This window comes from Pinus tabuliformis, chromosome 1_1 (assembly GCF_031772625.1).
Source record: "Pinus tabuliformis cultivar Carrire ecotype Pingquan chromosome 1_1, CPIR1, whole genome shotgun sequence".
In the NCBI taxonomy this organism is placed as follows: Eukaryota; Viridiplantae; Streptophyta; class Pinopsida; order Pinales; family Pinaceae; genus Pinus; species Pinus tabuliformis.
Window position 1 is genome coordinate 343,649,532 of NC_142297.1, and position 24,223 is coordinate 343,673,754.

General features: G+C 37.9%; 1 pseudogene; it reads right to left on the bottom strand.

The window, feature by feature from the left end:
• Window positions 1-17,465, bottom strand: part of LOC149212988 (uncharacterized) — a 54,903-nt pseudogene extending 37,438 nt beyond the window's left edge.
• Window positions 17,466-24,223: the final 6,758 nt, after the last annotated feature.

Here is a 24,223-nt window from a genome sequence, read left to right on the forward strand (position 1 = left end):
TGGTCCATGAGTTCTATTTAAAGCGCATGGAGGGTCATTGTTCGGGTAATCCGTGCATGAGAGAAGCTTATGTAAATTTTCATTCTTTGATTAATAAATTGCCTGTAGTACCCACGTTGGGATAGGCCGTGGACTGTTTCCCTCCTTGCACTCTGAGGGTTTTAACCATGTCAAAAATACTGGTGTATTGATTTGAGATCTGGTTGTGAGCGGTGTCCTTTTGGTGTTCTTTCTGAGGAACTTACCCTGTAAATTCCTACAATCCCAAACTGGGTAGTGCCTATGAGGTACCGTAAAACATGCTTAGCTACCTTCCAAAATAGTTTGGTTGACCTAACCATAGCATGTCTTAGCTCATTGACTGCACATCACATATTTGGTGATGTGTTCACAAGATACATGAGTGGACCCACTAGCTGTCAATAAATGGTAGCATCCACTTCACCTGAAGTGGCATCCTCTTTCCTCTAGTTGTTCGTTAGAGGTGTTTCCATGGGTTTTGTTATCACCAAAATACGACCCTCATAGGCTGTCGATCAAACTATCTCAGTGTAACTATTTCAAACCAATCTTTTAGCTAAGGCTTAGCCTCCTTAGCCTGAGAAGGCTCTCTCAAAGGGTTAATGATATTGATTAAAGATATAGATAGATGGCTAACTCTATGGTTTTTGATTTTATATGTTTATAGGTTGAAAGATGGAGACTTGCCACCATTGGGCTATGGAGTTAGTGATAGAGATAAAGATAAAAAAATATCTCTTCTTATAAAACTGAGGCTTGTATATACTTCAATGAAAGAGTAACACATTCAGGAAAGTTCCAATAGCTTGAAGTTCATAGGAGTCAGAGCATGTGGGTATGAATTCTGAGTAATGACCCATCAAGGTATTCAAAAGGAAATTATTTAAAGTGATTCATCAAAGTTTAATACTCAAAGGAATTCAAAGCATGAGTAACCATGAATTATGAGTGATAAGTATTAAAACATTGAAGAAAAACATCCAAAGATAGGACCCAAGAACTCAATTCAGCATAGTTTAACACTTAAAGGAAGTCAGAGCATGTTCCTCCATGAATTCTGAGTAATAAGCATTAAGACTATGGAAGTAAAACATATCAAGGATAAAATATAAAGCTCACTGAAGTACACTAAGAATCTCAGCTTCAAAAAATTCAAACTACTTATGTATATATCAGTCCCTGCATAACATTTACAAAACTAGTCTTTTTCTATCTCATTTTCCAACCCTTTCTCATTTCCTCTCTTGCTTCATATATAGCATTTACAATAAGGATTCCATCATATCTCATCAAGAGAATTCGAATTTCCTATGAGTGACACCCATTCTAACCATAAAACAAACCTTTAAATGCATTTGACAGCTAACTAACAGTCCTAGATTCCTAATACAATTAGGAGTACAAATCCTTGTTATGACTAAACCACCTTAACTAAACATTGAATGCATTCTTTGACAGCTGCAACCTCATGAGGTCGAATTTGATGAAGCCTCCCACGTTGTCACCTTACTGCTGATGATAAACCCTAGAAATTAGGGAACATGTTTCCTTGTTTTTAGGTTTAGGATCTTTGAAAATTAGCACGTGGGACAGAGCCCTTATCTTCTAATCCATGACATATTTTATGAAATTGAAGGAGGTTTTTGTATTCCGTGTTGTCTAGAATAAAAACCTCTCTTGGTTTTTAAAAGACTTCTACAGCAGTTTCGTAGCGCAAGTTGGGTCATTCATTTCCCCCAGATCATAATTAATTTGAAGAAATTGAAAGAGGTTTTTATAGTGTCGTATGTTAGGAATAAAAACCTCTTTCAGGTTTCCAAAATATGCTTTCAGCTACTCAAACAACCTCCTGGAAGTTGACTACCTAAAACAGTCTTTTTCTGTTGAAAAAACACTTCTTCAGTGATTTCGTAGCGCAAAACTGGTTTTTTACACTGTCTGCGCTACGAAAATGTGGATTCGTAGCTAGTTTCAATTTTTTTTTAATGGCTAAACATATGACTTTCAAAACATGATATGGGACCCATAAAGTGTAAAACAAAGTTTTTGAACTTTATTTGATGATGGAAATGAGACTCTAACCCTATGACTTGGACTCTAAAAACCATAAAAGTGACTTAACCACTATCTAACATTATGACTTAGGAACAAATGTAAACTATCCAAGTTTTAGAAAATCTTAGGGTGAGAACAGTGGCTCCACTAGGGATAGTGTGCCGTTGTGGTACATTAAGAACTGGTAGCTCTAGTGCCACTATCCATCCTCTAGAATAAAACTCTGAACTTCTGCCCAATCTACTCCTTAAGCCTTTAATGATTTCTGTAAGAGGAATTCAAATTGCACCTACTAAAACAGATGCTCAATCAACCTACCCTGAGCTTATTTGCACATTCCTACCTACCCTATCAGTTGCAATCTCCACTTGTAGCTCAAGGAACATGAAACTTCCAATGAAGCCAGTCATCGATCTGATCTGACACTTGAATCTCTTGATTGTGCTTGAAGCAAAAATAAACCAAATAATGAAATAACCAAGGCAGCATGAGGTGTAACTGTTCTTCAAGATGAAAATATAACTGGAAGCCTGAATAGTAAATCTTTTCCATGTAGTTAGCTATAGGGTCAAAAAACACATGGTGAGTTTGATGTTTCTGGTGATATTCTACAGCTTTGGACAACTCACCAATACTTTGATCATCTGCATAAGGCTTCAGCTGTGTGCTCTCAAACTGCTCCTCAAATTGATTTTCAAAAATAATGTATTCTTCCTCAATCTCAAAATAGAAAGGAAGCAACACCCTATCTTTGTATTCTGCCATAGAAAGCTTTTGAAAAGTATGATCATGATCATGAAGACTATATGATTGAATTTGACCTTGAAAACCTCAATGTCTTTCTCAATGTTCTTAGCAACTTCATCCAAAAATTTCATCTTATCTTCTGTCTTGCACTCAAATGATTTTAGATAAGAAGATAAGGACAAAGAAAAGTTTTCATCTATTTCTTCATTAATATGATCATCATTACATTGTTTGAAACCTTGAATTGAAGGAGAGTTTGCCACCAACTCTGTTCTATCTATCCATTCCTCCAAAAACATAAGCCAAAAGTCTACAAATGACTTAATAGATTTGGCAGGAAAGCTTTCAATCCACTGTTTACATTTCCCTTGAAATGAATCATAGAACAACATAATGCAAACATCCTCATGTTTGACTCTAAGAAGCTCGGTATGCTTCAAAGTTAAACTCAAATCTTCTCCATTTAATTTTGGACCATTCCTTAGAAAATATGTATCCTTGGGAAAATGATTTGGGAAAACATGAATTCCTGAAAAATTTATGCATGCATACCTTGAAATAAGAATGGTAGCATCTGAGTTCTTCATAACTCTAGTGGAATCACCATGAATCTATGAAATTTGAATTCTTCAACAATGGATTCACCAAGGTAGTTTTGTAGCCTCAAAAAGATTCATGAGCTCCTGCTACCTTCAGAAGTTCAGCTTCTTGATTTCAGGAATGAGTAATCTTTAAACTCCTGGCAGATGCACCAAAATGTTATCACCAAAATAGGACCCTGATAGGCTGCTAATCAAACTATCTCAGTGTAACTATTTCAAACCAATATTTTAGCTAAGTCTTAGCCTCCTCAGCTTGAGAGGGCTCTCTCAAAGGGTTAATGATATTGATTAAAGATATAGATAGATGGCTAACTCTATGGTTTGTGATTTTATATGTTTATAGGTTGAAAGATGGAGACTTGCTACCATTGGGCAATGGAGTCAGTGATAGAGATAAAGATAACAAATAGCTCTTCTTATAAAACTGAGGCTTGTATATACTTCAATGAAAGAGTAACACATTCAGGAAAGCTTCAATAGCTTGAAGTTCATAGGAGTCAGAGCATGTGGGCATGAATTCTGAGTAATGACACATCAACGTATTCAAAAGGAAAGTATTTTAAGTAATTCATCAAAGTTTTAATACTCAAAGGAAGTCAGAGCATGAGTAACCATGAATTCTGAGTGATAAGTATTAAAACTTTGAAGAAAAACATCCAAGGATAGGACCCAAGAACTCAATTCACCATAGTTTAACACTTAAAGGAAGTCAGAGCATGTTCCTCCATGAATTCTGAGTAATAATCATTAATACTATGGAAGTAAAACATATTAAAGATAAAATATAAAGCTCACTGAAGTACACTAAGAATCTCAGCTTCAGAAAAGTCAAACTGCTTCTGTATATATCAGTCCCTCCACAGCGTTTACAAAAGTAGTCTTTTTCTATCTCATTTTCCAACCCTTTCTCATTTCCTCTCTTGCTTCATATATAGCTTTTACAATAAGGATTCCATCATCCCTCATCAAGAGAATTCGAATTTTTTATGAGTGACACCTATTCTAACCATAAAACAAACCTTTAAATGCATTTGACAGCTAACTAATAGTCCTAGAGTCCTAATACAATTAGGAGTACAACTCCTTGTTATGACTAAACCACCTTAGCTAAACATTGAATGCATTCTTTGACAGTTGCAACCTCATGAGGTCGAATTTGATGAAGCCTCCCACGTTGTCACCTTACTGCTGATGATAAACCCTAGAAATTAGGGAACATGTTTCCCTGTTTTTAGGTTTAGGATCTTTGAACATTAGCACGTGGGAAAAAGTCTTTATCTTCTCATCCATGACATATTTTATGAAAATTAAGTAATTTTTTTTATTCCATGCTATCTAGAACAAAAACCTCTCTTGGTTTTTTAAAAGACTTCTATAGTTGTCCAGAATCTGTCCTTGAAAAGCACATGTAAAATAGGAAAAATTGGTTCTCTAAAATTAGGGTTTCAAAGAAATCTTAGTATCTCCCAACTGATAACACTTATGAAGAATGTTAGATAAGTAATTGTATCTGGAGAGTTGATGAAGACAAACCTCCTTCAAAATTCCAAAATACCTTTTCCTGTGACCATAAACTGTCTTTGAATATTAGGTGTAAACTGGAAATTCTAATTTGAGAAAAACTGCACCTACATCAGTTTCATAGTGCAAGTTGGGTCATCCATTTCTCCCATATCATAATGAATTTGAAGAAACTGAAATATTTTTTAGTAGCTCATTATGTTAGGAATAAGAACCTCTTTCAGTTTTCCAAAATATGCTTTCAGCTGCTCAAACAACCTCCTGGAAGTTGACTACCTAAAACAGTTTTTTTCTACTGAAAAAAAGGTTGCTTCAGTGATTTCGTACCGCAAAACTAGTTTTTTACATTGTCTGCATTACAAAAACGTGGATTCGTAGCTAGTCTCAATTTTTTTTTTAAATGGCTAAACATATGACTTTCAAAACATGATATGCGACCCATAAAGTGTAAAAAAAGGTTGTTGAACTTTATTTGATGATGGAAATGAGACTCTAACCCTATGACTTGGACTCTAAAACCATAAAAGTGACTTAACCACCATTTAACATTATGACTTAGGAACAAATGTAAACTGTCCAAGTTTTAGAAAATTTTAGGGTGATAACAGGTTTACAACTCTCCATGAAGAATCTCTGCAGTATCTCATTTTCATACTTGCCTTGAGAGACAAATAACTACCCATCACCTTGTCATACTTCCAACCCGAGAAAGTAGTGCATGAGACCCATGTCCCTCATTTAAAATTCCCTTGCAAGGTCCTCCTTGCAATATATGATCAACGTCTCATCACTAGTTAAAATAAAATTATGAACATGTAAGACAATAATGAGAAATTTACCTTCTATCCATACATGATGAGGCTTACATCTGGTTCACTTATGGTGAAGCCCAAACCGGTGAGATAACTATTGATCTTGGTGTACCAAGAACGAGATGCTTGCTCGAGATCATACAGTGCTTACTTGAGTTTGCAAACATGAGACTCTTGATCAAATGTCTCAAAACCTTTTTGTTACTCTATGTACACCTCCTCCTTAATAACTCAATTCAGAAATGTTGTTTTTACACCCATCTGTTGGATATTTCACCACATCTTTGTAGCGAGACGACGAATTGATCTAATGGATGAGTACCTTACTACAAGAGAAAATGTCTCCTCATAGTCGTTTCCCTAAACTTGAGAGTACCCCTTGGCCACAAAATTGGCCTTATACTTCCCTATTCTTTTGTTTGTTGCTTGCTTCACCTTTAAGATCCATCTCAAACCCACTATTGATTTATATGTTGTTCTTGGGATCTTTTCCCAAACACAGTTCTTTGCAATGGATTCATATTCCTCCACCATTTCATCAACCCATACAGGTTTCTCTATTTCTTCCTCAAAATAGGATGGCTCAATCTCTATAAGCTCGGTCATAAGAGCCATGTCGCCAGTGTACCTTTCAAGTGACCTCCATTGCTTACGCAAATTTGAAGGATATCCCACATTCTCCCTCGCATCCTGCATATGTCTATCAACTTCCTTAGTTCTTTTTCTGCCTTCTCTAGAGGTTTTGCTTTAGTGAATGTCTCCAATCTTTGCTCCACAATTTGTGGTTGCTCTACAACTTCTTGAGGTTCCTCCGTTTGAGCTAAAATCTCATCTTTTGGTGGCATCTAAAGCTCACTTTCAAGAGAGCACCACATAGATTTATCCTCATCAAAATTTACATCCCTTCACATAATTATCATTATGAGTGATGGCAAGTACACATGTTAGTTGTGGGAAATTTTTGTGTAACCCACAAATACCCCTAATTTTGTTGTTGACTAAAGCTTCTATCTTGATTCTTTGGATACATGGCAGTAAACAAAGGCTCCAAAAATCTTGAAGTGAGACGCATCCAACTTTCTTCCTAAGAAAGCCTCCTCCAGTGTAATATCATGCCAAGAATCTGATGAGAACTTTAGTTCTGCAAAAAAATTGTTGTACTGCATCCCTCAACCCACAAATGCAGAGGTAGGCCTTGGTCATGCAACATCACCCTTGTTGCTCCCAAAATGCTATGGATATTTCTCTCAAACACCCCAGTCTGATGTGGGTTGTGCGGTATTGTCAACTCTCGTCGAATGCCTTCTTTCGCACATAAATTTTTAAATTCATTCAACACACACTCACCTCCATTATTGCTCCAGAGAGCCTTCACCTTCTTGTTGGATTCTTCCTCAAACAGTGCCTTGAATTCTATGAACCTGGAGAATGTCCCATCTTTCTTCCACATGAAGAGATCCAACACTTATGTGAGAAGTCATCAATAAAAGGACAAAATATTTGTGTCGGGCAATGGAGGATATAAAGAAAGGTCCATAGACATCAAAGTGGATCCTTTCTTGGACTGCATGCGATTTGTTATTCCGATCATGAAATTTGGATTTTATGTACTTTCCCAAGGTACATCCTTTGCATACATCCCACTGCTCAAGTGCTCCTTTAGGGAGGCTAGTGGATATTTTTTGTATAGTATTCGAGGTGCCATGATACCTTCCGTCGTCCCCTAGCTTGATGTACATATGGAGATATTTCTCCTCCAAGTCACTGAAAAGTCTCTACACCTTGTTATGTGGAACAATGCACCTGAGTCCAAGTACCACATACTCCCCATCACTATGTTGGACATGCATGCAATAAGGGTAACGTCAAGGTCGAACTATGAATCCAAGGCTTCACCCACTACTCCTCCTAAGGTCTTCTCACTTGCCTCTTTCTGTGGGCACTTCATGGCATAGTGCTTGTATTCATGATAATGGAAGGATTTAAATTTTGACAAATCTTTCTTCTTTCTCCCTTGGTTGGATTCTGGTTTGGTTTGAGATTTCTTCCCCTTTTCCCTTCTTTCCCTTTCCAACCAATGCAAATTTTTCTTCATCCTTGCCCTTGGATGAGGTCCCATCTCTAGTATTCTACCTTATTTCCTCTTGTACCAAATCGTACCATAAGTGTTCCCAATTCGGTAGTTTCTCCCTCCTGTTCACTTAATCTTGATAGGTATGCCAACACTTGGGAAGGCCCAGAAGGGATATTCTTACCAAGTCATCCTTTGAAACACTAACACCAAATCCTACAAGCTTATCATGAACTTGTGTGAACCTCCTCAGATATTGCAGGGTAAAGTCATTCCTCTACATCTTGATATTTCAAAGTTTATCCTTGAGCACCAATGTTTTGTGGTCACTACTATTCTAGAATAGATTTGTGAGTGCCTGCCACATTCCATAAGGATTTTCTTTCCCATGGAGATTGCTGACAATGTGGTCTCGTACTCCCTCCAATATTATTATCCACACCTTGGCTACAACTTTCTTCGACTGAGCAAGGTCTTGGGCATCAAATTCTGCTGGTTTTGTAACATCTCTCTTGATTTATTCTAGCAATCCATTGTCCTCAAATACCTCCTCCATGCGATCCTTGCAATCAATGAAATTAGAGTTTCCTTCCAAGGAAAACTCTAGCCTCAGCCCTTCAAAGTTCATATTTTCAGTTCCTAAGAGCTCTTGCTACACTAAACTGCAAATTCGAACCTCCTGAGAAATAAGTTCAAAATTTATGCTCTAATGTGAATCCTGCTATGATACGATGTAGAAATTACGGTGTAGATTTGCAACTCATCATGAACTTTTTTCAAAATCATAAGACACACACCTACTCTACTACTCTACGAAAGTTAATTCACAATTTAGAACAAAAAATTCAGACAAGCAATAAGAAATAAAATATATGCACACAATATTTTTCTTGGGGAAAGCAATCTTCTAATAACTCCAATGCCTTCTTGCATCAATCTTATGAATATAGATGTATTACAATTGGTTTACTCAATTGTGCACAACCCGTAAGTGAATAATCTATCCCTCTGCTCACTAAGAAGCTCAAATCCAAACTTTGTCAATTTTTACCTCTGCTTGAGCCCCTATTTCCTTGTGCAATTCCTTGAGAAATTAGGCCCCTATTATTTAGGTTTTTTCCAAAATGAATTGCACAATTCCTAAGGTTGATCATGTGACTGCATGCAACACCTGTACGCTCAAGACTAGTCTACAACTAATATTAAACTGCCTTGGAATCTCCACCATAGCTGGGGAACTCGAATTACTTGCATGCACTAGCAATTTTGGGATGATTGATCACTTAACTAGATGATCATTGCATTTGACTGAAGTCTCACTGCACAACTAGCCTTCCACTAGTTCCTCCAACAATTAGACCTAGTTTAACTGAAAACAACTTAAGATAACTGACTTTGACTGCTACAAATTAGAAATCACGCATGCTTAACTGAAATCTAACTCCTCCAACTCGAATTGATTGAGTAAAATGGGTGACACAAACCATGTCGTACAAGCTAATTGCATCCAAGTTGTCTGCTGATGTGGAAATTCAAATTTTCTCTTAATCAAGGCAAAATCAAATTGACTTTTTCTTGCCACACTTTTCAACAATCCTTCAAGTGAATCCTCTCCATGTTGCCAATCTAGCACAACAATTTGCTAATAACAACAACCAATGTAATTAAGTAGCGTTCAAAATAAATAAAACAATAAAAAACACATATTAAAACACAATCGATGGAGACCCCGAAAAGTACTCCAACTATGTTACCACCCATTAACGTTCTTCGAAAGTGCCTCCATCACTCCTCTCATGACGCACACCTCTGTTTTCAGCCTCCATAGCCCTAAATCGCATCAGTTGTTGTCAACCTCTATCACTCTACTTCCCGAAGAAACCATCAATAGCATAAAGATGAACCCCTAATCCTTTACCTTTTTTACTAGTGCATCATATTGAGAATTTTAAGACAAAAGATTTATTTTGTCTTAAAAAATTGTCTTAAAATTCCCCTCCATGTAGTAGTCTAGAATGCAACGACATACTTTATGAAATTGGTTCACTAAATTATTGCCTAAGGTAAAAGAAGGTTTTAATATGTAAAAACCTATCCTACATGGTGCATTTTGATCAACCTAGTAATACATGACTAGGTGATCATTTTTTGGGTGATAACAGATTGTTGCCCAACATAAGAGTTTGAGGAGCACATCGTATGATGGAAATATGTTGTAGCTTCACTTTCGCAAAACATCGAAGGGAAGTCATAGGGAGAGATAGAGATCACTCAAGTAATAGGAAGGAGTGAAGTTGGACAGGGTGAAACCTACCTGTGAGATAAAAGTTTCCTTTATTGATGAGTACAAGATCTCGATAAGGCGGGGGAGATATACCCATACCTACGAGATAATTGAGTACAAATGATAATGGCGTGCCTAACAATCTAGGTCTGAGGTACATAGTACATGATACATGATATGCTGGCATCAATGGGGAAATGAGATAATGATCCCCATATAGATAATTTCCTCGAATACAGTGGCCAAGATTGATACAATTAAGTATGTTGATTTGAGGACATGAGACATAATTCCCGCACATTGCTATGGTGAAGGGTGCAGGGGGGGAGATCACAACCAAAGAAGCCCTGATGAATAGGAGAGGTATTTAAATATCTCAATGGACCATTTTAAATAGAGGTTCATGTGTGCTGAGTTATGCAATTAGCAGAAACAAATCCATTCAAATAAAAATAACTTCTTCTAAGGCTAGATCATAATTTTCTGACATCTAGGTATGTGATGGGCTATCTGAAGCGTCATCTCCTCATGAGGTCTAGAACATCTCACACACACCTCAGAAAATCTAGGAAAATCTACTAGATCACTATACCACCAAGTGTATGTTTCTTGATCATGTGATAACGAGTTGAATTTGAGCATGTGAAAAAAAACCAAGTAAAAGGGAAATAATGATTCACTTTGCTTGATTACAGGCACCAAGAAAGGATGAAAGATGAAACCAAGGTACACCATCCTCTAGACTACTCTCCTAGAATAAATGTGTTGATGTTAATTAAAGCAGGCCCACCAGAGTTTAGGCAATTATGAATCCTCAACAAAGGCACAAGGATCATAGTATTATGGCTAATAACGACTAACACTGGCGATGATAATTGGAAGATATGGAGACTCGTGGAGTTATGATTTACCTTATCAGATCATAACATGCAAGGTTGACCTCGTAGTCACTGACACAATTCCATAAGGGATGGTCAATTACTCAGATGGAGGATTTTCAAAGGCACATGAGGATAGATGGAGGTCAAATATAAGAAAAATGGGATGAATGCGACACATAGATGGATAATATATTGTAACAAGACTCAATGGGACTTTGAACAGACTCCATAGATGTAGGGGTGACTCATCTCTAATTCTTTGAAGAAAGGTGACTATATGATTCTTCCACATGGGAAAGGCCCACAACGCGCCATAATAGAATGAGTAAATAGTGATTACTCATGCCACAACTTGACTCATAATTCTAAAAGTTCAAAGGACAAGTGGTACGAGAGTACATGTCACTCATACTAAGAGCTTTTATTTAATGCACCAAAGTGAGACCTCATGGAAAAAATGGCTTTATGGCGAAGTTTCAAATTATGAGAAACATGGAGACCCATTGTATAGATCGGTGAGAGAATTCCAACAGTGCTAACAGTTTGTCAAACCGAGCTACCATTTACTCCTAATGGCCAAAAAAACTAGAGTTTTTCTTATAAAAGGGCTTCTTGCCCCCAATTCCAATTCATTTGTACATTGATTTGTTGGAGAACTTACAGAAGAGTAAGAGGTACTAAATCTTGGTGAGCTCATAGCAGAGTCGTTGGATTTAGAATCTATGACTTAGTAGGTGGCCTTACTTGTCTAGAAATGGCCTTAATGCATCTTTGTAGGATGGTTTGTCATGAAGAATTATGGAAATAAGGTTGTCCATTTAATTTATGAAAAAGAGACATTATGTATCGAAAAGATACAAGTGAAAATATGTTTATTTTTAGAATAGACAATATCTCCTATCTCTCTCTCATCCCAATCCCTAAATCAATAAGGAATATCATTTAAATTTAATGCCCCGAGCTACATTTTTAAGACATAGTTAGGATTCTTAAGAAAATTACCCAAAAGGTAACACAATTCTTGTTATTGTTAGACCTATGCATTAGGGATTTCTCTAACATCCACTTTAACAAGAATATTTCCATGTGCTCAATATTCTCAATAAAAATAACATACTTTGTGGTGTTGATGAGTAACTTCTATTAAGTTTCTTCTTTTATGGATCTTGGGGAATTCCTAAACATAAGCTTCTTAGACTAAATAAGAAGCGATCTATTTGTAATATTATTTTTTTTGTGGATATGGTTAAAGTTGACAGAATCTACCCATGGTATTTACCATGGTAGTTGCCCATGGCATTGACCCATGGTATTTGCCTTCATTTTTTGAGTGAAAACAATAAAATAAAGTCTCTAGAGATTTAATGAAGCATATAAAAGGGGATAGGATCCTAACAATGCAATCATTGAGAGTTATTTATCTATTTTTCTTTTGTTGAGAGCTTGTCAATGCAAGTTCTAATTGATCCCAAGGATGAAAACCCCATGGGAGTAATTTCTATGGTGGATCCATCAAGGATTTAAGATTGTGCTTCAGCATCTTTAATTTATCTGTTGATGGGAAGCCATACATGCCAAGGCACAAGCTTTAGTAGTGCTTCTGTGGGCATGTAATTTTGTTTATATTTATTTACGTAAATAAGATGCTGCATTCTCAGATCTTTATTGTGTTTGGTGTTTTTACTGCAAGAATTTTATTAGAACACCTACAATGTGCCCTAACTGATTAAAATTCCGATGATTAGGAAACTACAGTGGTATCAGAGCTATGCATCCCGCCAGCCTGAGGGTTTTATTGGAAAATTCTAAATTATTTGCAGGGTTATTTGGAGGTTTCATGCAGGGAACTTTGGTGGAATTTATTCTCACCCTAGCCAACATTTCCATCTTTGATGGTATTTCGTATCATCCTAGTTGGATCTATTTTTCGGTTGATTGGAAGGAGAATTTTCTGCATTATTTTGAGAGTTATTATTTTATTGCAAACAAAATAAAAAACATTACTTTGCCAAATTTTTAGATTGGACCTGAATCTACTTTACCATATTTATCCATTCAAGTTTACGGGGTTGAGATCGAACCCCTATCAGATTTGAGGGTCTCTTTTCAATTGTATTGCAGGGCTGTGAGATTTGTTGTAGGAAGTACTACCATCTTGACTATAATTTGATTACAGGTCTATAGAAATCCAACGGAAGAGTTCATCTCCTTCTAGTGGGTCAAACACCAAGGGTTCAAAGGCTAAATTCTGAGCACAAGTATCATATCAGATTATATCTGTTTCATTTCAAGATCAATGGTATGAATATATTTTTGTAATCTATATTGGAAAGAGGCTGGATCATTTAAATCTAAGGAGGAGACCCTGCCTTTCGATGCCATTTTTAACTTTCTCATAGATCTAAAGTGTCTCCTTGAAATAATTGTGGATTGATTTCATTGGAGGTAAAAGAGGTCAAATTGCAAAGGTTGGAAGGTTAAGTTTCTAAACTTGATCCGAAGGAAGAATATAAATTGTTTAATCAAGCTCATCCTAGGATTGAGGTTGAACCCATAGCCAAACATGGAGATTGATCACTTGGAGGCCACATTTCTGTTCCAAAGATTGAGGGTTTCAAGGGTCCTTGCTCCATGCATTTTCCAGGATTCTTTCTCTTGTAGTGTTTTCTTCTCAAAGATGTATGAAAAGAACCCACTTAAGACTGTGGATGATAAACAGTATCAATAATATAAATGGCTGCTAAAGATTGTATATCTGCAACAAATGATAAAAACAAAACCTGTGAAAGTCCTAATCTATGCCACAATCATAGCTAAACAACAAAAAGAAACAGTAATAACTCAAATAATCCAATGGAAACTTTCTTTTTTTTCCCACTGGAAAAATTGTAATCTTTCATTATATGGTGAAAAATTACATGTAGTATATGTTGTTCTGCATATGCGATTTGAGCCCATATATCTATAATATCTACAAACCATTCCTGTAAATGGCTGTGTCAAAATCAAAAAATCATCACGCGGAATGATGCTATATCAAATTCAAAAAATCATCACACAGAATGATGCTGTAATAGTGTCCTATATAAACATATTTACACCTTGCAGGGTGTTGATCATAAATAAAACTAAATTATCTACATCATCATATATGTTCGATAGTTCTTCAAACATTTAGTGGCCATCCACCTGATGATAGATTTGATCTATATAAGGCCTGTGGTAGTACTGGTACTATGAGGTACCCCTCTATTCTTGGATTATCCACTGTCCTCTTGGCAAGTTTGTGGCTTCCTTGGATAATCCGTTGGCACTTTGGTTATGCTCCCTATAGATATGACGAACAAGAGAAGAATTATATTGAGATTTGAGATGCATTACTTCGTCCAGAATATTTAAGAGTGTGTGAGCGTGACATCTAGTATTCTGATTGATCCAATTTATGATAATATTTGAGTCACCATATATTTGTAAGTCTTTGCATTCATGATTTAAAGAAAAATGCATAAGATGATGAAGAGTTATGAGTTCTGCAATGTTGTTCGTTCCTACGCCTAGGCCCATCTTAAATTTGTAATAATGTTGATCTGATAGATATAGAATGAACCCCCCCCCCCACATCTATGTTGTTGAGCAGCTCCATCGAAAAATGCCCATGGTGAGGAGTGATCTATGGGATTGGGGGTAGCTGGTCTACGGGAACGAGGAGGAGTATGTTCATGTAATTCGTGATATGATGCTATGATTTTGGCAATAATGGATTGCCAGCAGATCAGGCCATTTTCAAAAGTCAATTTGTTCCTTGCCAGCCAAATTTCCCAGAAAATGATGAGAGGAAGACACGGGAGGTTAGTTCCTGCATGTGCTTGGTTCCAAGCATCCCATGCTGTTGTGATGTTGTCACCTTCCCATGTTCTCGTGAACCTAATTTCATCAGCCACGTCATTTCATACTTGTTTTGTGGTATTGCAGGAGAGGAAAAGATGTTCTGTCAATTCATAGTGATTTTTGCAGAGTATGCACCAGGTGGGACCATACATGGAACTGTGCATAAGCAAGTCCCTGTAGGAACCTTATTTCGGAGAATGCACCATAAAAAGAGTCTGGTCCGGGGTGGAGTCTTTAATTTCCAAATGAGCTTCCACCATCTCTGAGTGATTTTTGGTTGTTTGTTTATAATGAAACACAGGTAACCTTCCTTGGGGGAGTAGTAACTTGATTCGACCTTTCTCCACATGAGCTCATCTGGGCCTTCCTTGATGCGAATGTGGGATTCACTCAGTGCGCTTGTGTAATCCTCCCAGTTGTGGTGCCAGATAGGAGGCAAATTTAGCTGCGTTGCCGATTTCCATGCTTGTGTGAAAATGGATGAATTCTCATGGTCTGTAATATGGGCGATTACTTTTATGTTCTGTTGATCCAGTAATCGAATAAGCTCATGAGGGAGGTAACATCTCCCCCCTCCACCGGTCCATGGGTCCATTCCAATGCAAGCCCTAGATCCATCATTGATTCTCCAAGTAAGATGGCTGCAAATGAGGGGGAGTGAGCACAATAGAGCTTTCCAAACCAAAGAGATTCCTATTCTATTCCAACCAGGCAGTCGGATCCAATCCATGACTTGTAGTGGCCAGATGTATTTGTGGTATGAGATAGATGTCCAGATATTTTGCTTGGTGAGCAATGTCCATTCCATTTTCACAGCCAGAGCATGTGAAAAGGATGATAGATCTTTAAGACCCCATCCTCCCCACTTTTTAGGCATGGCAATATTATCCCATCTAATCCATGCAAAAACTAGTTTATCTTGTCCTCCATTCCAAAGGTATCTGCAACAAATTTGCTTGAGATGAGCTAGAATACCTCTAGGTATCTAGGCTAAAGCCATCCAGAATACAGGTGCAGCCTCTAGGACAGATTTAATAAGCACCAACCTTCCTACTCTGGATAGAAAGCGCTGGCTCCAAAGAGAAATCCTCTTCTCAAATTTGGAGATCAGCCAAGTCCAATCTGCTATCTTGTGTCCCAAAGGCTTGATCCAATAACCCAAATATTTGAAGCCCTGCTCCAGAGGTCGAGGGTTATATGGGAATCGATGCAAGGCAAGATTGGACTCTTGTGCAGAAGTATATGCCCGGGAAAAGTAGATTTTGAGTGGTTTTCCATCATACCAGTGGTTCTATAAAAAGTAGCAAGGATCTTTTCGAGAGTGATCGAATCTTGAATACTTCCATCCAAGAAGATGAGGACATCATCCACAAACAGGAGATGAGTCAGGTAACACTGATCAGTAATCTTTAAACCTGATAATCTACCATTTTGAATTCCATGATAAATGAGTCTGCTCATGCATTCCATAACAAGCAGAAAGAGGAGAGGTGAGAGTGGGCAACCTTGCCTGAGTCCCCTTTCAGCATGGAAAAAAGGAGAGGCAAAGCCATTAATGAGCAGACTATAGGTGGGGGTTGTTATGCAAGCCATTATCCAATTGGTAAATGAGAGGGGGAAGCCCAGGTGGATAAGAAGCATTTTGATATAAAGCCAGTTCACTCGATCAAAAGCCTTGGCCAAGTAAATTTTGAGGATGATACCTTTTAGTCTGCGGGAACGAATGGAAAGAACGGCTTCTTGAGCAGTGCCAATAGCTTCATGAATCTAGCAGTCTTCAAGGAAAGCAAATTTTTTAGGGAGGATATGCCGAGAAAGGATAGGCCTGATATGATTTGCAATGATTTTGGAGATGATATTGTAAAGGCAATTGCAGAGGGAGATGGGCCAGAAATCATCAAAAGAGGTAGGGGAGTCAGATTTTGGGATGAGGGAGATGAAGGTAGAGTTGATAGCATTATACAATCTACCTGATGATAGGAATTCCTCCACAACCTGTAGAAGATCCAAGGCCAATAGATCATAAAATGCCAAATAGAATTTGATTGTCCACCCATCAGGCCCTGGGCTTTTATCCTTTTTGAACCACTTTAATACCCCCTCAAGTTCTTCTAGAGTGACAGGTGAAATAAATTCATTTGCTTCCTCCTCCCCTACAAAACGAGGGAAGAGTCTAGCCACTTGTATGATATCTACTAGATTGGCCTCATGGGGAGATCTAAACAGAGTCCGAAAGTGGGAGGTGCCCAGTCTAGAGAGCTTTCGGAAATTTTCAGCTTGCTCTCCATCAGGAAGGGGCATTTTCCAAATCATGTTTGTATTCTTCCTTCCCTTGGCAAAATTTTGGTAAAATTTGGTGTTTTCTTCTCCTGCCTTTAACCAAATGGCCCTGCTCTTCAGTCTCCATAATTCTTCCCTCTCCTTGAGTATCTTGTCTTTCTGCTTCCCAAGCGCAATCAACCTGATCTTCTCTGCTGCTGAGGTAAAACCAAGATTCTTGTCATCCAACAATAATTCCAACTCAGCCTCAATGGCAAAAATCTTCTGATCATCCTTAGCCTTCTTCTCCTTAGCCCAGGCCATGGTTAGTTGTTTTAGTTGAGAAATATTGTGGCAGAAACCTTCCGTCATTGTTCTGTGATTTGTTATAGGGTGGGTGACCCAAAAGTCCTTGACTAAACTTGTATATCCCTCATCTTGGAGCTAGACATGATTGAATTTGAAGGGTGCCTTTGGCTTGGCATCAAGTCCAAGAATCTCTAGGGAAATAGGAGAATGATTTGATATTCCCCCTGACCCCACCCATTGTCTATATCTGGGCAATCTTTGAAGCAGGGGGATTTTGATCAAGAATCTGTTGAGTCTTCTAGCCAGGGATGCATCCCCTACTCTCCGGTTCTTCCACGTATGTTATAGACATTTTTGGGCACTACGACCCCAATCATATATGTCCATAAACCAATGGCTTCTAAGTCCCTAAAAGTGTTGTTTCACACCCTAAAGGAACAACGTCAGCTAGTTACATCATCTCCCAGAAGTTCTCCATGGAAAACTGCTCAGAACTGGTCAAAACTGGACCATATGGACTGCTCAGTGCTAAGGGTGCGATGCATCTCACCTGCTCAGTGCAAAAAGTGCAATGCATAATAGAATTCCCTTCTATAGGGTGCGATGAGTGAGAGTAGACAAATGGCAGAGACAGTTTGCAAGGTGGATGATCATGGAATCTTCCAGAAACTTCTCCTGTGACACTTGCCTCTCTGAATTCGCCCAGGGATGAGTAAGAGATCATGAATCTCCAAGTGGAAACAAGAAATATCAGAGAGAGGACACTAATCAAAATCCCAGAAGCTAACTCACCCCCCCTACAAACATCTATATATGGATCCCTCATCACAGAGATCCAGAGGCTGGAATCTTGTATTTTGTAAGGAAGTGTTGTTGGTTTCTTGGTGGAGCATCATAGTGTTGGGTGATCTAAGCTTTTCATGAGGTGAAGAAGGGCTTTCATGCTGGTAGGATGACATTGGGTCAGATCAATGGGTTGTAATCCTATTTTCTATTCTTTCTATTAATAAAGCTATTCGAGTTTTCCTCCACATTCTTGTATGTTTGATGATATATGCATTTGTGTGGTCAATATATATCTGGTCCTATATTGTTTATGATTGTAGATCTCTGTACTTCGATAGTGTTATGCTGATTTGACTCTACAAGTGCTCTCTGAAGCGAGGAAGGTGTTATCACAAAATCACTACTAAGGGCTGCAACCAAGTAAGATTTTATGTAACTCTTTCAACCAGACTTTAGACTAGGAATCAGCCTTCCTAGTCAGAGAGGGCTCTCTCACAGACTTTTAATAGAAATCAATCACAACAAAAGATGGCTAACTCTTCACTCATTCATGAAAACAACAGCTGGTTGAACACATATCAAATTGGTCTTCATTGGGCTATGGAGTCTCACACATTTAATAAACAAAAGCACAGTCATTTCATGGAAGTCAAGGCTCTTTGCATTAGATGTTCAAACACATTTCACATAAACCACAGCTTGTCAAACATACAGGAAGTCAGAGCATTAGAAATGAATTCTGAGTGATTATGTTATAACAAAGCTGCAAAAAGAACATTGAGAGAATACACCATCATCACATTTGAACCAAATAATCCATCGAGAATCTTGAGAAGAAATAACCACTGTTTTACTATTACTGTAACAAGTCTTTACATTGGCCCAAATAAACTCTGTTTTTGTATAAAATGTCCAACCTTTTTTACATCAGAGTCATTTCTATATATAGGAAAACCAAAATACTACTACTTGAGACTCCTCAACAAGCATGAAGGGAGCTCGAAATCCTATCATTAATTTCCTTATCCATATCTTAACAAACTAATTAATTACAAAGGTATTGCGCTGTGAAAACATAGAGTCCTATTCCCATTGGAACTCTAAGTCCATCTCCTCGTGTGCATTGATACTTTCTTGAACTTTGACACCTGTATCACTTTAGTAATATCCAAGACATGCTGGAGGAACATACACTGAATGAGCAGCTTCGGATACTTGATATGTGGATGATTCATCAATTGATAAGGATCTGTGCCCTATTTTCACGGTCTCTGCCTCCCATAAGTCTTCTTGCATTAAAAGAGTATGCTCCGAGCCATTTAATCTTCTAATAATCACGCATGATGCAAGAAACCTTATGATCTGGACACCTTATAAACTGAACAGGTGTACCACTCAAAATCTCGGTAACCCTACCAGAACCCTAATAATTCGGATATAAAGTGATTTTAGGAAGACTTTAACAAAAGACAAAAATTTCACCTTTTCCTTAATTACTCACACCTGTCACCCTTTGAACATCTGAATAGCTTTGTATAATCTCCATGTTGGCCTCAAGTCATCCCTTTAAGATTTGCTGACCTCAGCATCAATCTCAAATTTTTCACATAAACAGTCATCTACAGCAGTTTCGTAGCGCGCTACGAAACCGCTGTAGGTAATCAAAACTAAGCATATGAACCTTAAAGCAATAATGACTTAACTCCGTGATTTCTTCAGCTATTTTACACAGGTGTAAGGACTTCAAAAAGTTTCAAAACGATGACAGCCAAAATTTACCAAAACTTGGAAGGCAAATTTCCTCTTGGATTAATCAGCTAGTTTGCCTAGCTTCCTCTTTAAACTACTAACTTCTTCCTTTAAAACCTTGTTTTCTGCTCTTAAGCTTGTGTTCATTTGTTTCATGAGTTTTGCCTGCTTCAAAGCTGGCACTATCCACAAATATGCATCAGATACTGAATCAGTTTGACTCATTAAACTTGTTCTGCCTTTTATTACAGCGTTTTTATAATTTGCATATCTTACTGCCCTTTCCTTAGAAACATTTTTAATCTAAGGTATTTCTTCTTGTGTTGTTCCTGCTTGTTTCTTGATAGCAATAACATTTCCATCTTGACTGATGATAACCCTATTACCCTTGTTCTTACTTTTGGCTGCTTGAACTGTTCTGGTCAAAACCTCAAGTACATCTGTCTTAGGCACTTCTAAAGGTGCCTTCTCTTTCTGCGCTTTCTCCACTTCTTTCATTTGCCTTCTTGTGACTGGTCTACGTGGCTTGAAAGCATATTCTTTACTAGGCTCTTCAAATTTCAACCTTTTTGAAGCTCTTGATTTTTTAGAACTTCGGGTGAAGATTGAGTGAGGTCAATATGCATTGGCTGCACCGGGTGATCTTGCTCAAATTCTATTGGTTCAATTTGTATTGGCTGATCTTGCTCAAGTTCAATGGCTTCAAGTAAGTCATTTAAACTACCCTTTGAAATAGGGCTCTCTTCTACAGTAATTGACTTACCCTTTTCCTTGTTTAATTGACCTCTGGTTTTCACCCTTGAAAACTTTTCAACTTCACTTGGTTTAGCTTTATCCTTCTTTTTCTAGATCTTCTGCTTTGATGACTAAGGAGTTTCCTTTGCTGATGATTTAGATGTCTCCTTAGATGATGGCTTAGGAGTTTCCTTTACTGATGATTTAGGTGTCTCCTTAGATGATGATTTAGGAGTTTCCTTAGATGCCACAGACCTCTCTGATTTCCTTAACTTGGTTTTAGGCTTCTTTTGGTCTGTCACCTCTTTTCTGAGCTCAGCCAGAGTGGGTTCTTCACTCTTTTCTTCCCTCTCCCTCACAGGCAATGGAGTAAGGCCTGTTTTGCTTGGAAAACCGGCCATAAACACAAATGAATCCCAATCTTTGCCAATCTTTTGTAAACCATCCAACACCAGCAACTTTACTAAACCATGATGAAACAAGGACGTTTCACAACCATCTTTCTTTAATTGTATTTTATCACACATTTTACTAATGCTCCTGAACAAATAGAAAGGTATATCTATTGAAGCCTTACCTGTGAAATGCAACAAAAGTTTGAAGTGGTAGGAGTAAACTTTATTGTACCTTCCCTCGCATGTTAGGTATTTCTGAATGCATGTGAGGAGCATAGCATAATGTTCCTTTATGTAACTCCTTGGCACCGCTTTGGTGAGGTCTTCATTTACATAAGGCTCCTTCAAAAATTCTTTACAGGGACTCATGTCGAATTTAAAGTTTTTGAACCATTCTTGACCTCCCCTCGGAATTTCAGTGACAGTGGAAATAGCTTCAGGAGACACAGGAAACTCTAACATTGACACCTTTGAATTCAGTCCAGTAAAATTCAATGCGAAAGCCTTCGTTACCTCTGCATGTCCTCCCTTCAACTTCTCGCAGAACCTCCAACAACCAGCATTTCGAAAGGCTCTTGCTACACCTTCATCCCTGAGTGTAACATCAAGCCCCTCCGGCTCTGTCCTCAAACACCTACCAGATCGATGTTCCCTCCTTTCCATCTTGCTTTGAATATTTTCACACAGGGAACTAATGGCAGCTATAGCGCGAAAATAATATCAACTCTGAAGTGCAGGCTCGCTTGCAAAGATTCCTTTAAATAAGAACTTGGGCTTCCCATATAGCAAACATGTTTACACATTATGAAAACACATTATGATATAACCATACCTTGTAAAATCCCTTAAACTGACATTCATATGCATGACTCTGGACCTTATGGCGGAATGATGATTTATCATGACCTGGAGAGGACGTGAACTGACAAACATGAACGGACCTATGACTCACCTCTCTCGGATTTGACATTCAAAGGAAGAGCACTACAAAAACCCTGAAACCCCGATTTCGTAGCGCGGACAGTTCAAACTTAACAAGATGCGCTACTAAATGGCTGATAAACAGAACGCTGCGAAAAGACGGAAACATCATTGCGCAGCTAAATTGACCAATCAGACATGCGCTGCGAAACTGCGCAAAGTACTAATGACATGACATGCTTTAACTAACAATGATGGGGGGTATCTAACGATTTTTTCCTTACACGAACTCACATCAATACCTTTTGAAATTCAAATTTCAAATTGACATACACCTATAAACCTATTCACAAAACTGAAAACCTTTATATGAAACTTATGGACAACATTACATACATGAACTATAGTTCTAAGTGATAACAGTGGCTCCACTTGGGATAGTGTGCTCCTGTAGTACACTAAGAACACGTAGTACCAGTGCCTTTATCCATTTTATTTCACTCACATATGGCTGACAAGCATCCCTTTCAAACCTTGTGGGCCTTCTCCTCGGGCTAAAGTCTTCCTGTTCAGCTTGTCATTTATTTCTAACATGAAACATTCAGAAAACGATTATTTACAATGATCATGGACTACTTGGCAGATTTTTTACTGATAATAATGCTTTAAGAACCTGCCATTAACAGGTCCTCCAGCATACTGTGATCCATCAACTTCTTGCAGAATATAAGTGTTGTTTCCATGGAAAGCAGAAATCAAATATGGCCCCTTCCATAAATTCTCAAATTTGCCATGTTTACCTTTTTCTTCAATCTTAGCTTCCCACTTCAAAACCTTGTCATCAATCTGAAATGTAACATCTTTAATCTTCTTGTCAAAAGCCCTCTTGACTCTATTCTGATTTTGTTGATAGTCTTCAACCACTTCATTCCTTTTCTCTTGTAATGCTATCAATTGATTAATCCTCCGCTGTATGGCATTTGGCTCCTCTTCTAGTCCTTGAATTAGCTTCATAACTGGTACACCAAGAGATGTTGGAAAAATAGCCTCTGCTCCATACACAAGTTCATAAGGTGAGGTTCCAATAGACCTTTTAGTGCAAATGCGATCAGCCCACAATGCATACTTCAGCTTTAAGTGCCAAGTCTTTTTGTTTTCTTGCAGCAGTTTTTTGATAATCCTCACAAGACTTTTGTTTGAACTTTCAGCTAGACCATTGCCCTGTGGATAATAGGCTGTGGAGTGACCAAGAGAAATATGGTATTGATGGCAAAAATTTATCATTCTCTTAGACTTAAAAGCCTGAGCATTGTCTGTGATAAGCTTGAGTGGACATCCAAACCTAGATAAGATGTTGTTTTCTAAAAAGGAAATAATTACTGCATCATTAGCTTGCCTAGTTGGTACCGCCTCTATCCACTTTGTAAAATAATCAGTGGCTGTGAGTATCCACCGATGTTGCCCTGATGAAGAGGGATGTATCTCACCTATAAAATCTAGCCCCCACTGCTGAAAGGGTGCTTCTACATAAATAGGAACTAATGGCATAGGCATAAGCTTCCTTTTACCTTCAAACAACTGACATTCATGACAGGCTGCAACCTTTTTGTAAATGTCTTTGAACATAGTGGGCCAAAAATACCCAGCTCTCAATATTTTATTTGCAGTAGCCTTCCAATAATGGTGGCCTCCACAATCTCCCTTATGAAATTCCTCAATCACCCTATCAGCCTCTTCTTCAATCAGACAACTCAATAGAATTCCTCCAGCATCCTTCCAAAATAAATTCTGCTCATAAACAAAATATCTAAGGGATTTCAGCTTGGTGAAACGAGCTTTAGACTTGGAAAGGTTATCAGGAGCTCTGTTGTGTTGTAAAACAAATGACACATCCTTATACCATTCAGATGTCAGAAATTTTTCATTGATCTGAACTAACTCTTCCTCTTCTTCAAAAATTTCTGATATTTCTGCATTAAAATTGATGTCACTGCTGTCTAGATTTGAGTGAGTTAACAACTCTGCCAACCCTTGACCCTTCACCAATTTAGTTGGCCTAATTTCAACATCATATTCTAACAATTTGGCTATCCACTTTCCTCTTTTTCCATCCGGGTCTGCTTGTGTAAGAATGTCTTTAATAACAGCACTTGGCACATATGCAACAATATGAGAATGTAACACATA